This window comes from Benincasa hispida, chromosome 11, assembly GCF_027475165.1.
Source record: "Benincasa hispida cultivar pf3 chromosome 11, pf3_genome.v1.1, whole genome shotgun sequence".
NCBI lineage: Eukaryota > Viridiplantae > Streptophyta > Magnoliopsida > Cucurbitales > Cucurbitaceae > Benincasa > Benincasa hispida.
In genome coordinates, this window is record NC_143488.1 from 48,976,157 (window position 1) to 48,991,964 (window position 15,808).

Genomic DNA, 15,808 nt, shown 5'->3' on the forward strand with positions numbered 1-15,808 from the left:
CTATGAACATTGGATGTTTTATTTGCTTTACCATAAACCAATAAACTAAAATCCCTAGTTTTCATTTGTAACTTAAGCATGTATGCGGAAACATACAAGTGGATCATGTCTTAAGTGATAACCAAAATGGTCTGTAGTATATGGATATAGGAGGGAAACATTATCCTAGTAACGCTACGAATGCGACCCGCTTTATAGAATAGTTACAAATGTTGTGACTTACTACAGATGGTCTGATCCTGATCATTCATGTGGGGACATGCGAGCGGGGGCGTCCTATACAAAGGAGTTTGTATAAGATCAAACCACAAAGTGTTAACGTCTCGCTATATAATATCGTTCATGACAGAGATTTCACTTCACTGGAATGACCATAGGTAACATGACTTCAATCCTGAGTGAGTTGGGAAGTACTGCCTTTGAGGGCGGTCCTTTGATTTGCATGGGTGCGAGTGGCCAGATCACTGACTCAAACATACCATTTTGGGATTCATCTGATTTGGGAGTTGGAAACTCAGCTACACAAGATGGAATTTACTCCTTTCCCGAAGCAAGGGTAAGTAGATAGATTGCTCCCTTAAAGGTTGATTCTGGGGCTTGAACGATTTAGCGCCACACACCTTCTCATGGCCCAAGAGGTGTCCACACATAGTAGGACTATGTTGTATTGTTCATTAGAGGGATCAGTGGTACTTAAGGAGTAAGATGTAACTACAGGAGAAAAAGGGTAAATTGGCCCAGCTGTATTTACGAGTATCTGTGAAGGGTTATCGTATTGTTGATTGGTTATATTCGATGGACACAAAAATATATCTGTGGTAAGAAAAGTGTAGTTGTGGAGCTTTAGTGGAATGCCTGGCAGTTAACGGGTGATGGATCTCGTGGCTAAAGAGTTTAGTCAGCTATTCACGTACCGTTGGAGCTTTGAGCCATAGGTCCATAAGGTCGCCTTGGTAGCTCAATGGATTCAAGTTGAAAATCAATTTTTGGGTTAATTTGAAGTGTTCAAATTGACAAAAGAGAGTTCGATTATACATAATATGATTGAACTGGTTAATTATATATGATATGATTGACATTATGTATGAGATACATTATTTGGAGGAAAATGATATAAATATGATTTATATCTAGTGGAGGAGAAAAGATTATGGTTTATATGTGATATTAAACCATAGGTGATATTAAACCATAGGTTAATGAATATAATATGATTATATTTATTATTTTTAATTGGACAATTATAGGATAATTGTGCCGGTGTTTTCTCCGTAACCATGTCAAAGTGAGAGGTTTCATGCACTTTTCGTAACTAAAGAATAAAATGAAAATTGTTTTCATTTTGCAAGAGAAAAGAGAATCTGCTCACAAGTTGTATACTGTCTATTGCATAGTAAATCGAGAGCCTACACGATAACTCAACGTTTCTACATGATCGTATACACGCGAGTTTCTTTCTAAACGATCGCATAGGATTTGCTAAACAATCATCTAGCTCTTTCCAAAATGATCGTGCGCTTGAGCGTTTACTAAACGATCGTCTATACGATCGTGACCTGTTTACTAAACGATTGTGTACCGTTTCCTAAACGATCAAGCATTGTCTATACGATAAACCCTGGCTTCTCCCACTTGCTTGGTCGTGGTATACGATCTTCCTTTCCTCCTTCCCTTTGCCAAATCCAACAGAGCCCACACCTCCTGGATTCTCACACCAAGAATACCGAGGGTTCTAAGTGGTGGTGTCATTCTCGTTGTTGCGGTGTTCATGTGGAGTTCGTTCGTAGGTAGACGACCAGGTGATTTGGTGAACGACTATAGTGGACGTTCGCAGCGAGAGCGAGAGGAGCAGTTCGTTTAGAGAGTGAATTTTTCTATGAAGAAGAGTTCTTCAACTGGTACATATTTCTTGTTCTCTTGTTATTTATTTTTTAAACATGTCGATAATTTGTTGAATATTGCATATCATTATGTTTGATTGTAAATGCGTTAATTCTGTCACAATGAGTTTGGAATGATCCACTTCCCCTCAGAGGTACTCTTTGTATAAGAGTTCCTTCAGAACATTGGTCCCTATATGTCTCCACATACAGTTCAAGACTTATAAGACAATCTTAGATATTGGTTTATTGGATTTAGGGTCATTAAGAAAAAATAGATAACAATACAAACAATAACATTTATTTATTTAACATCCATACCTTTTTATTGATGACAGTTACCTAATAAAATTTACTATCAACAAGTTTTAGGGCATAAAACCTAACAAACTCCTGCTTTAACTAAAATTCTAGTTAATGGGTTGTACACAATCCAAAATGTAGGATTATTGTACATAAATAAAATAAACTAGGGCATCCATATACCCATTACACATCTCCCACTTGCTTTAGATTATATAATGTACATGTCTCGTAGACTTAGACTTTCTAGATGACCCTCAAACACTTTAGCCGGGAGAGAGCCTTCATAAATTGATCGGCGATGGTTATTGCCCCACTATTGTCATAGTATAAGGTGATAGACAAGTCCATATTTGTGACCACTTTCAAATCACTTAGGAACTTCCTTAGTCAAACTTCTTCCTTTTTTGCTTCACAAGCAGCCACATACTCAGATTCCATAATGGAATCTGCAATACATCCTTGCTTGATACTATGTCATACTATAGCTCCCCCATTTTGGGTAAACATTGATCATGATGTAGATTTCTTAGAATCCTTGTCAATTTGGAAATTAGAGTCGGTGTATCCTATAAGGATCAAATCCTTAGTTCCATACACCAGCTTGTAGTTCCTTGTTCTCTTAAGATACCTGAGGATGTTCTTAATCGTTGTCTAGTGGTCTTTCCCTGGATTGGATTGATACCTACTGACAATTTCTACTGCATAACAAATGTCTGGCCTAGTGAAGAGCATATCATATACTAAACTGCCCACAACTAAGGCATAAGGAATACGTATCATATCCTCAACTTCTAGAGGTGTTTTAGGACACTATTCCTTAGACTAGTAAACCCTGTGTCTGAAAGGTAAGAAACCTTTCTTAAAGTTCTGCATCGAATATCGAGTCAACATTTTGTCGATATTGAAGGAAACTCGACATGAGGAGATCCTTGAGAGAAAGAGGATCGTCCAAATTTCATTAATTATTGAATACAAAAATTTACAAGAAACATACAAAAGATATATGCATTTAAATTAAATTACAACATGATTTTACAAAATAAATAAGTTTCAAGAAACCTCACCTTTGAAGAACCTTTACTTCACCTTTCTTCAAGTAATCGCTCGTACTAGCTACGAATAGAACTCCTTCTTCGTGGGTCTCCTTCTACACGCACGGACATTACCAAGTGAGAACCCTCTGTATTCTCTTTTGGAATTAAAGGATTCAAGCAGGAGTTCTGGGCTTTTCTTGAATCCTTGGTAAAGCGAAGGAGAATGAGAGGATTAAAGGGGAATGTTCTCAGAGAATATTTCTCTGTGTTAATGAACGTGAATCTCTTGAAGAAGATGATCTCTTCACCTCTTTTATCACTTGTTAGTTATTGAGAGAATAATAGGAGGGAGTCCTTCCCTTTTATTAATTTCAAATAAATTAATAAAATAGAATATATAATAACTATCTTATTATATATACACTATATGTTATATCAAATATAACATATAGCCTATAGTTGTATATTGCACCAAATACAACATAAACTATAGTTTTTATTCTCTCTCAACTATACATGGCATTTAATATAAATCACATTTATATTAAATCCATTTATATGAATCTCATTCATATAAATGATATTTGGATCATATCCAAATATTTCATTCCTCTCAATATAAATTGTATTTATATTTAATTACATGAATCTCATTGATATAATTCGTATTTGAATCATATTCAAATTTCACTCATAATGTATCAAATACATTATAATTAACTATATCATATATAGTTAATTCCCTCAATTAATTTGAACACTTCAAATCAATCCAAAGATTAAATCCCTGTTGAGCTATAGTGGGGACCTTATGGACCTGTAGATTGAAGCTCCAACGGTACTCGGATAAATTATTGAACTCTTTAATTAAATTATCCAACATTCGTTAACTTTCGGTCCTTTCACTAAGGACCGACAGTTGTACTCTTCGCACTACAAATATATTTTTATGTCCATTGGGTATGACCAATCAATAGTGCAATGACCCTTACATAAAATAACCTTGGTTCTTAGTTTATTGGATTGAGTATGATTTATATCAATAACATGTTTATACTTAGCTTATAAAATAATACTTATTTTATTATCAATAACATGTTTATACAGAGTTTACAAACTACGAGATTACAAGGAGATTTAGGACACCATTCCCAACAAATATATATTGTTTGAGACAGAGCTAACGTTCTATTCTTGTGATCCATGATGATTCGAATCCCAAATACATATTGCACCTCTCCCAATCTTTCATTTTGAATTAGGCTGTTGGCCATTCCTTAATGTCAGTAATGTAGGATATCCTACATAATAGGAATCTTATTCATATGAATCTAAAATTTTTATTACTATGATACTCCTATTGGGGTTGATGCCCTAAATCTCATAGGGTCCTATAGTTTGTAAACCTTATATGAACAAACATTTTAGTGATTAATAATATATGATATTTTATTCACTTTGTCTATCAAATATATGATATTTTAGTTGCATTAACCACAAACCAATAAACTAACATTCAAGGTTATCGTTGTAACTTAAACATATATATGGAGACATATAGGTGGATCATGTTTAAGTGATAACCTAAATGGTCTGTAGTATATGGATAAGGCTGGGTATCTTATCCTGGTGACACTACAAGTATGGCTCGCTTTGTAGATGTTACAAATATTGTAAAGTGCTACAAATGATATGATCCTAGTCATTCATGTATTAAACATGCAAGCGGGGATATTCTATATAAAGGAGTTTGTATAAGACCGAACCGCGAAATGTTTAGTCTCATTATATAACGTCGTTCATAATAGAGACTTTCATTTCACTAGGATGACCATAGGTAACATGACCTTAATCTTGAGTGAGTTGTGAACTCCTCCTTATGAGGGCGGTCCTTTGATTTGTATGAGTGAGAGCGGCCAGATCGCCGACTCAACAAGCCTACCATTTTGGGGATTCGTCTGATTGGGGAGCTGGGAATTCAGCTACACAAGATGGAATTCACTCCTTCCCCGAAGCAGGGGTTAGTAGATAAATTGCTCCCTTAAGGATCTTGAACAATGTGGCATCACACCCTCTCTTGGCCAAAGAGGGGTTAGTCATAGTGGGACTACGATCTATTTTTCATTAGAGGGATCAATGGTACTTAAGGAGTTAGATGTAACTACATGGGGAAAAACGGTAATTTGGTCCAACTGTACTTAGGAGCAATTTGTGAAAGGTTATCGTATTGTTGATTGGTTATATCCAATGGACATAGAAATATATCTGTAGTGCAAAGAGTGCACCTGTCGGTCTTTAGTGGAGTGCCCTACAGTTAACGGGTGGTAGATAATGTGATTAGAAAGTTTAATTAATTATTCACGTACAGTCGAAGCTTCGAGCTATATGTCTATAAGGTTCCCTTGGTAGCTCAAAGAATTTAGTTGAGAATCGGTTTTTGGGGTTAATTTGAAAATTAATAGGAGGGAATTTAATTATATATGATATAATTAAATTAATTCAATTATATATGATATAATTAATATAATTTATTTGATATATTATTGTACAATTGGAGTAACAAATATTTGAATATGATTCAAATATATTTTTCTATGAATAAGATTCATAGTTGTTATATTTAATATAAATATGATTTATATTAAATGCCATAAAATAAAGAAAAAGAACTATGATTTATATATTGTATATGATTCAATATTAAAACTATAAGTTATAAATATAATATGATAAGTTAGTTATCATATTTATTTATAATTATTAATTATTTGATAATTAATTTTCTTTCTCTCTCCAACCACCCTTAGTGGGAAGTTAATCAGTTTTGTGGCAAATTGGGATAAATGAAATATGATTTTATTATTCCAAGAATCATTAAAAAAAGGTCTTTTACATGATTTCCTTAACAGACTATACGATCAACTTAGAAAGTCTATGCAATAGACTTGATCGCCTACATGATAGAATAAAACTCTATGCGATAGTGTTAATTCTTCCTCGATTGTCTTCTTCCTCCAACTCCAAAACACCCTCTAACCAAAATAGCCAGAGCCCACCACTCCTGGGTTCTCATACCGAGAATACCAAGGTAATTAAGTGGTAATGTCCTCTACCTTTTGAATCGAGTTGTGTTGTTGTTTGCTATTGTTCGCTTGGAGAGTTCGTGCTTGTTCGGCGCATTCGTGAACATGTTAGTTCGAGGGATTTACTTGAAGAAGAGTTCTTCAAAGGTATAATCTCTAAGCTCTTGTTTATTATTCAAAAGCATGCTGTAATTTATGTCTTATGCATAATTTGTTTATTTTACTGTAAATGTATGTGTTCAATCGAAATGGGATTTGGACAACCCACTTTCGCTCATAGGTTCTCTGTAAAATGAGTTTCTTCAACTCCAATGATGTAGAATAAAAGCCACCATAGGACAATCAGTTACTCCTTTACTGAATTGACATTCTCAACCAAATATTACATCAAAATTGAAGGGATCAAATCCTGCAGCAGAAGTGTATGAATGCTTTTGTTTCCTTATTTTAGAAGGATGAAATTACAGAAAATAATAGATCAAGCACAAATTTAAGAGGGAAGATGAAAAACATTACCTTTGAAGAACTGTTCTCCAATCTTTCCCATGTCTTTAAAAGTTTCACCAACTCTTTCTTCAAGTACTGATCTCCCATGAACTATATGAAGGCGCCACCGTCGGATATTCCCCGTTATTCTCTTGGTAAGGACCAGTTTGTGGGGATTGGTTTTTGAAAGAAGAGAAAGGGATTTTGGTCTTGGAGATGTATTTCACAAAAAACACCCTTTCTGTGAAAATTGAGAGAGAAAGCGATGGATTGAAAGGTTGGGGATGAGTCTAAGATCCTCATCTCTCTAATAACCAACCCCTTAAGTAATGGAATACATAGCCACCCACTTCACATTTTATTTTTATTTATTAAATCAAACCATTTAATTTAATTAAATTGTTAGTTAAATTAATTATCAATTAATCAATTAATATACTAAATTAAATATCTAATATTTAATTAAATATATTTGAATATTATTCAAATATTTATCTCTCTCATAACCTATAGTTTTAATATGAACCTCATACATATTAAATGTTAACCTATAGTTTTAATATAAATCTAATTCATATTATTTTAATATTTGAATCATATTCAAATATATTATATCCTCTTTTTATTATAAAGTTTAGTTTTTTAATCTTATTCACAATTAACTTTATATTATAATATATCAATATACATTATCTTAATTGTATCATATACAATTAATATTATTCCCTTATTTATTTAAACAATTCAAATTCTTTCAAAACTTTTGGTCCTTGTTTACCATTGTGAGCTAGCACGGGAACCTAATGGACCTACAAATTAGAAGCTCCAATGATTCGACATTAATTAATTAAACCTTTAATTAAGTTAATGAACATTCATTAAACGTGAGTCACTCCATTAAAGACCCACAGCTAGACTCTTCACACTCTATAATATTTTTGCATCAGTGTATAACTATTGAAGTAAGTCAATCTTTCATGAGCAGTTCGTAATTGCAACTGGGTCAAATTATTGTTTTACCCCTGTACTTATCTCTTACTTCTTAAGTACCACCAATCCCTCTAATTAACAATCTATTTATGGTCCTACTATAAATCAAGCCCCTCTCGAGCCAGTGAGAAGGCCGGTACCCTTTGTTCAAGACCTGAAATCAACACTTAAAGAAACTACTTCTCTACTTACCCTAAAGCCAGGAAGGAGTGAATTTCATCTTGTGTAGCTATGTTCCCAGCTCCCTTCTCGAACATATCCCCAAAAGGATGGGCTTATTGAGTCGATGACACGAGCCACTCTAATCCATACAAATCAAAGGATAGTCTTCATATACAGGAGTCCATAACTCACTCAGGATTGAGATTGAGTTACATGGTTATCTTATGAAATATTAATCTCTTCAGTCAATGGTGTTACAAAGAGAGATTAATCGGTCGGTCTTATACAATCTCGTTGTATAGGATACCTCCACTTGCTGTCTCCACACAAACGATTTGGATACATCATTTGTAACACTTACAAAGTAGGGTCATGGCTATAGTGTTACAAGGATAAGGCACCGACCTTAATCCATATACTATAGACCTTTTAGATCATGAAATAACCTTAGACTTTTTTTGTAATGAATAACTAATTATTGTATATTTAAAATGATCAATTATTATATCAAAAAACTAATTAACTATGAGGCTTTAGAGCACAAATCCCAATAAGAATAACTCTTATTCCTTTAATATTTAGTTACCATTGTTTTGGTTAGAATTTTATTAACCACCTTAGAGAATTCTTGTAAGTATAACCCATCATTTTGGAATTTATAATTTTGCCCCAACAATTCCATTGTAGAGAAGAATAATATTGAGAACTAAACTATAATCCTATCTTTTACCAGAGTTAACCCTGATATTGACCCATGCAAACACCATTTGTAGGGAAAAACATCAAAGGCGCCTCGAGGACAAACATGAATCTCATGTTGTCAACTAATGATAAAGACTGTGAGATATGTTGACACACGTCCCTCTCCCACTAACCTTATGGGGATGCATTAAGGCGCATCGAGGTCAAGCATGAATCTCACGGTTTGAATTACCCGAGAATGTAAGAGAATCAAGAATATCATATATATCATTTTTCCTCCCCCTAGGTATTTTCCAATTTCAGGTTCATCATTTAGGTAAATTCGGTTGAAAAAATTTATCTAAGTCTTGTTAGATTTGTCCAATATAACACTTATATTGGATAGTTTAACAATGTATGATTATCATTTATTAAACACTTTAATAAACTCTAATCATCTATTGCATGCTTATAAAATATTTGACTAATTCACCTTTGATGTCGGTTCCCAGGTAGGGATGTTACATTTCTGTCAGCTTAAATACCCCAGCCTAGTCAAAACGTTCCTTAGACAAGGATCCTTTACAAGAAAATATTTTATTTTCTCATTTTAATCCTATTAAAAGAAAAATGAAAGATTTATTTTAAATCTAATCTCATTATAAATAAAATTTGAAGATTAATTAAACAAGTTTTAAACCATTTAAAACAAATTAATTAACCTTATCTTAATCGCATTAGGCTAGCATGCAATCGTACCATATGTATCTCATAGTATTATTAACTGAATATAACAATTATAAAAAAAATTAATAAAATCATATTTCATGCATATCACATTCATTAACAGACACAACATAACTCTTATATTAGTGTTAGTGAATAACTATGTAGTAAACATGCTTTTAATCATACATTAAAACATATAACATAACACTTATATTATAATCATGTAAACTTATAGTATGATTATGCATGTACATACTTTAGGAATTAACCTAAACTTTAAATATAACATTTCTATTTAAATATGATGGATGACCATGCATTTTTATTAATTAATATAACTCTTATATTAATACTAATGAAAACAATAAACATGCTAACATATAATATAACACTTATATTAAATATGATGCATGAGCGTGGTTATTCTATCATGCAACCATATAATATAATATTTATATTAAATATGATGCATGAACATGTTTACTCTAAGGTCGGATTTTAAACTATATGACATACTATATTCAGCATATAATATGATTATACTAAAATTATAATATGAAAATAGCAATAATAGATCAAATATCAGCACCCTAATAAAAACATTAAATTAAATCACATTAATTTAATTTAATTTAAAAACACAAAAAACAGTCTTCAACTGTTGGAAGAAAACAACCACTTTCGTGCTTGCAGAAAACTGGCACATTCATATTGAAGGAAAACTATCATGACCTTTCCATGCGTACAAACAATTACAAGCGGCAGTCAGAAACTTTTAATGATGCAAAAAACATGATGGACGGCAAAAATCTGCATAGAAACCTCTCGAGTCTCCAAAATCTGTCTTTCACCTCTATTTTTTACCTTTTTAACAGCAAACACTTTACCAGGAGCGATCTAGACTTACATACTCGATTGACAGAGTAAATGCCCAAAACACCAGGCTTTTACATTGATCAAATCAAAGTAAAAGCTTGTAAATCTAAGTGTCAATATTTGTAAACATCTATTACCCAAATCCTATGCAGAAAAGAACCCACCTTTTCTCTAATTTTTGTTTTGTCTAGAAAATGAAAAACAGAGGCACGATTTGGCTCTGATACCAAAGGAATGGAATTCCAAGTGAAAGCGTATGAACGCATGTGCCAATGCAATTCAATTTGAAAAACACAAAAAGGGCAAAGAAATTATAGAAAAACAAGATAAACATTTATAAATTATAGCACACTTCTAGAGAGAAAAAGATAAGAAGAACTGATCCTTGAAGACTTTTTTTCTCATAATTCCTCTCCTTGAAACGGAACAACATGAACCCAAGACCTCCCTTGAACTAGAAAAATGTCTCTCACAGACAAACAAGTCGCGAACAGGGGACACCACCACTTTGTTTCCTTGCTATTCTTGGGATAAAAAACAAGAATTTGTGGACTCTTTAATTTGATAGGAGAGATTTGTGTGAGAGATTTGTGTGAGAGGTTTGGGGAAGAAAATCAAATACATAGAGAAAACTCTTCTCTTTGCTTGTTTGTGATCTATGCATTGAAAAATATTAATAAAAAAACAAATCTTCCTTTTTTCTTTTATGTGAGAATGAGTTGGTTGGAGAGGGAGTTAAAACTCCCATCCACCAACTCATAATAACTTCGAATGGGAGTTGTTATTTTAAATTTAAATAATTTATATATTAAATTAAAATTTAATATTTAATTGAATAAATAAATTTTAGTGAATTAACAATTAATTAATTAATTTAGTTAAGAATCATATATTTAATTTAATTTGAATTATATTCAAATAACATCCTCTCATATAACCTATAGTTTTAATATGAATCTTATTCTTATAATTAATATTGAATCTTATTTAAATAACTCTCACATACTATAAAGTATAATTTTGAATCTTATTCAAAATTAACTTTATGTTATAATATATCAATATACATTATATTAATTATATCTTATTCAATTAATTCTCATATTTAATTTGAATCATTCAAATTAATCCAATAATTAATTGATTCTTGTTTTACTCTTCGTGAGCTAGCAAGGGGACCTTATGGACCTTATGGATCCTATACAAACAAGAAGTTGACCTTTCATGAATCATTCGTAATTACAACTAGGTCAAATTATTGTTTTACCCCTGTAGTTACATTTAACTCCTTATGTACCACTGATCCCGTTAATGAACAAATAGTTTATAGTCCAACTATAAACTAATCTCTCTTGGGCTAGTGAGAGAGTGATGTCTCAATGTTCAAGACCCAAAATCAGCCCTTAAGGGAGCAATTCATCTACTTACCCTAAAGACGAGAGGAGCGAATTCCATCTTGTATAACTATATTCCCAAATCTCTACTCAGACAAATCTACAAAATGGTAGGCTTATTGGGTCGGTGAATCGAGTCACTCACCCATACAAATCAACGGACTGTTTTCATAGACAAGAGCTCACTCAAGATTGAGGTTGAGTTACCTTATAATCATCCTATAAAATGTTAATCTCTTCAGTCAACAGTGTTATAAAGAGAGACCAATCATTTCACAGTCTCATCTTATACAAACTCTTTGTATAGGATACCTCCACTTGCATGTCTCAACATGAATGATTTGGATCAAATCATTTGTAACACTTACAAGTCTTGTAACATTTACAGAGTGAGTCGTATCTGTAGTGTCATCAAGATAAGACACCTAACTTTATCCATATACTATAGGCCATTTAGATTATAATTATTTAAACATAATCCACCTGTATATCTACTACATACTGTTCAAGTTATATAAAATAGTCTTAGATCTTTCCTTAGTGGATAATTTCATATATAAAATAATGAATCATTATTTCAAATAACTGATTAATTACAAGACTTTAGGACATACACTCCAACATTAATATCTGTGTTTTAAGTGACGAGTCATCATATAGCTTTTTCAGTTAGATTATTTTCAAAATGACGTACAAACATTTTTTGTTTATATAGTAACCGTAAGAACACTTTTTATTATTGAAACTTTTGAAAGTTGAGAAATATTTTTTAAACAAAGTTAAAAGTATTTTCTATAATTTAATATTAAAATTAAAGTCCAAGTTGATATATACTATTACATTAATCATACTTGATATATATTAGTACATTAATTATACTCAACTACATTTAAATTGTGATTAAAGTGGAGCCGTTTCCTATATAACAGATTAATTTTCATCTCGATACCTTGAGTGAGATTCATATCAACCGATTACCTTGTTTAATAGTTAAGAATCTAAGAGAATATCTTAATATACATATTCCTTTAACGTTCTTTAATTCATAAGAATCAATAAACATCATATAAAACATCATCTTAAAAATTAAAAGAGAAAAAAACAATTAAAACATAGAATTTGAATCTGGTTTTGATAAAAGCATCCTCCTTTTGATTCCTTAAGTTGAACAAAATTAAAAAGGTCATCTATGCACACTTGTTGTTAAGCTCCTACTTCCTTGTGGGGGCAATTTCAATTTTCCATTAGCTTTTATGTATACATAAACAAAAATAAAAGTAGAGAACAATATATATTTTTTTTTTCCTTGAAGAAGAAGAAGCTCATTAATCAACCGACCAAACCAATACAACAAGCCTCATTAATAACAAAGAACAACGATATTGGGAAAGAGTTTCCAAAAGATAAACTTCTACATGAAAGACAAAAAACAACAAAAATGGAACTTTTAAAGGAATTGTTTTTAAAATTGTTCTTTTTGAGTTTAAGATAAATTCAAAGGAATTGATTATTTGTGTGTTCAAATTTCTAATTATGTTTTGGCATGTTCATAAATGAGAGAACTCATTCTATTTATTTAGAGTTATGATATTTAAGAAGAGAAAAAAATAAAAAGAGATTGAAGGGGTTTTAGAGATTGGAGAAATAATAAATAATAAATTAAAAAAAGGTGGACTAAGAGGATATTGAAGAAGCAAGAGAAAAGAAAATATGAGAAATGGAGAAGTGTTAGACCATAGATTGAACCATATAAGAAAAGAAAATGGAAAAAGTTGGTAATCTATGGGGTATAGGTAAACAGTTTCGATCTATATACTACTATTAATGGTGAGAGCCCTAACTTTTTTCTTAAGGTTAAGGGTATTAATGCAAATATAATTGAATCTCTTCCTTTTCTCTTATAAGTTAGGCAAAATTACTCAAACCGCCCATGAACTATGGAGTTGGCAATTACAGTCATTATCTTTTAATTTAATCAATTATACCTTTATGATTTCTTAATGATTCGAAAAGGAAACTAGCCTCCACAATGATGATCATCGTAGAGACATATTGATTGACGATGTGTAATTATTCAAAAATAAAAACTTACTTGAAAATACGACAAAAAAACCACAAAAGACAAAGTCCAACTACTAAAAATGAGGGGATTGATTTGGAGAGAGAGAATGACTAAGAGATCGAAGAGAAAGGAGAGAGGTTAATAATAGTTAGATTGCATACTTCCATAGTGAGTGATTTAGCATTTGCGAGAAAACAACAATGTAGGAATTTGAACACAGAACCTCCTGAACCAACCTATATTGATACCATCTTAAATCACTGGTTAACCCAAAAGCTTAAGTTGATGGGTGAAGGATTTAACTATATATCATCTAATAGAGTTTCATAGATTTATCGAATCCAAACCTTCATCGCTTCTATTGAATTGAAATGACCTTTATTTCTTGAACGTGAATCTTTCTTTCTTTTTTTTTTTTCGTATGATCCATGTGTGAGTTATCTACGAATAAAAGTTAATTTAATAAAAAGGATTGATTCCAACTATTAAGAAATCATATGGAAATAATTAATTAAAGGTTAAATTATATTTTAAAAAAATACCCTTGAACTTTGTCACATGTTTTAAAAATATCCTTATACTTTCAAAAATTGTAATATTACCCTTGAACTTTCATAAACGTTTCAAAAATACCCTTAAAGTAGAAATTTGTTAAAATTTGGATGGAATTTGGGATGTGAAATAGTGTAGGTGACATAGAATGAAAATTTGAATTGCCATGTCGTTTTAGGCCATCCCCACACAGTTCTAGGTCTCGATTTCTATTCGAAATTCTAAAGAATTTATACTTCAATGGTAGTTTTGAAACATTTATGAAAGTTGAGGGGTAATATTGTAACTTTTGAAAGTATAAGAATATTTTTTTAAACAAAAAGGAAGGTTCGAAGGTATTTGTTATAATCTAGTCTTAATTAAATTGATAGTTCGTAACCAATATTTTGTGCAAATTTTTCTATAAGTTTTTTTAGTATAACTGGGAGTAAGAAGATTCGAATTGCAAATCTCATGTTTTCTACCATATATGTCAATTGAATCATACTCGATTTAGCTTAAGTTATATTATCGTTTGTATTAGTTAATTTTGGTCAAAGGGTAGTTGGACGTTGGAAGGAAAATAAGAAAAAGAAAAACTTTGGATAATTAGAAATATGAGCTGTGATTGAGCGTTGATCTATTTATGACATATGGTCCACTCATTATTATTGCTGTCTGTCAATTATTGTTAAATTGTCGTGTCTGAAAAGGTGAAGACAAATATTCACTTTCTGGTTTTTTTATATTTCATCTTTTTTTTTCCCCTATTCTTCCGCGGGTGGAAATTTTTTTTTATTGTCCTTTTTTTCTTGATAAATTATTTATTGTCTTTTATGTCTTGTATATTTTTTAATCTATCATCCGATCCTATTCTATCCAAATCCAACTACATTATCAACTTATTTATAAAATATATAAATAAATATAATAAATTTCAATTTTAGTGATGGAACTTTATGATAATTTAGATAGGTAAGTTGGAAATCCATATTCTATCTTATATTTTCAAATTTATTGAGTTCAACAAATATGTACAATAGTATAAATTATAAAAATAATATTTTTATTGTTAAAAATATGATTTGACTAAATATATTTGTTTAAGTTACTGGCATTAATTTCTTGGATTTTTTTAGAGTTGTCTCTATTTTTTGTCTTTGGATGATCTTGTCTCAGAGGTTCTCCTTCCGGTTTCTAAATCTGCAGAATATTTCTTTTCTTATTTATTATTTTCTTTGGAATATTTTCCTTGTTAGTGAACTTACGGTTTTTTTGTGGAAATATTTTCCATCATTTCATTGTATTATTTAAGCACAAGAAGTCTGTGTGCTAGGGTTGTCGCATCAATTGTTTGTGAGATCATTGTGTGAACTTTATAGACTATAGCACTACATTGTATTCAAGTAGAAGTTCTTTGAGTTTGGCGGTGTGTTCTTCACTTGATCTTACTTCAATTCGCGAAGGTTGATTGGTCTTAGGGGAAGCCTAAGACTTTGTTCATCGAGATGGGTTTCTCAAGTTTTAGAAGGAGTCTAAGGTGTTTTTCATCGAGAAAGGAGCTCTCAAGACTTAGCGGGAGCATAAGTTCTCA